The following is a 563-nucleotide window of genomic DNA, read 5'->3' as shown; positions in this document are numbered from 1 at the left end:
TCGTGCCCTCTGGACCCCTCCCATTGAGATGCCTCCTCAGAGCTTCTTTGTGCTCAGCAGCCCTCTGCTAACTCTGTAACGCCCTTTAGTCCCCTCTTATTCCCTGACAATCTGTCCTGAGGCCATCTTTCTGCCCCACAGCACTCTTTTTTCCTCTCTGCCATCTAGGACGCCTCAGTCCCCGATGACACCTGTCAAAAGGTGGCTCGCTGCTGCTGCCCGCCGGCCAAAAGTGGTACTGCAGGTAGGGCACTGCGCATGCGCACTGTCGACAGCGAGCTCTGCGGGCGCTCGCTGGCCGCTCCCTCCTTCCCTCTCTCTCGTTATCCTTGCATTCCTCGTTGTCTCTCCATTTCATGCCTCATGCTTTCTCGCTACACCCCCGCTGTCCAGCTGGCTGCCACTTTTCTAGTGTCCTGCACCCTGTTCCTCATTTTTGGCGGCCTCCTCCTCAGCAGCCCGTTGCTCCAGGAGCTGACTGACTGACCGTCTGTTCCCCGCTGGACTGACGAGCGCAGCTCCGGGAACGACTGCTGACGTGTCCCAGGGGCAGGGTAGCGTCA

Source organism: Pygoscelis adeliae, unplaced genomic scaffold, assembly GCF_000699105.1.
Source record: "Pygoscelis adeliae isolate BGI_AS28 unplaced genomic scaffold, ASM69910v1 Scaffold239, whole genome shotgun sequence".
NCBI lineage: Eukaryota > Metazoa > Chordata > Aves > Sphenisciformes > Spheniscidae > Pygoscelis > Pygoscelis adeliae.
The sequence above is the reverse complement of the archived record's forward strand: the minus strand, read 5'-3'. Positions refer to the sequence as shown.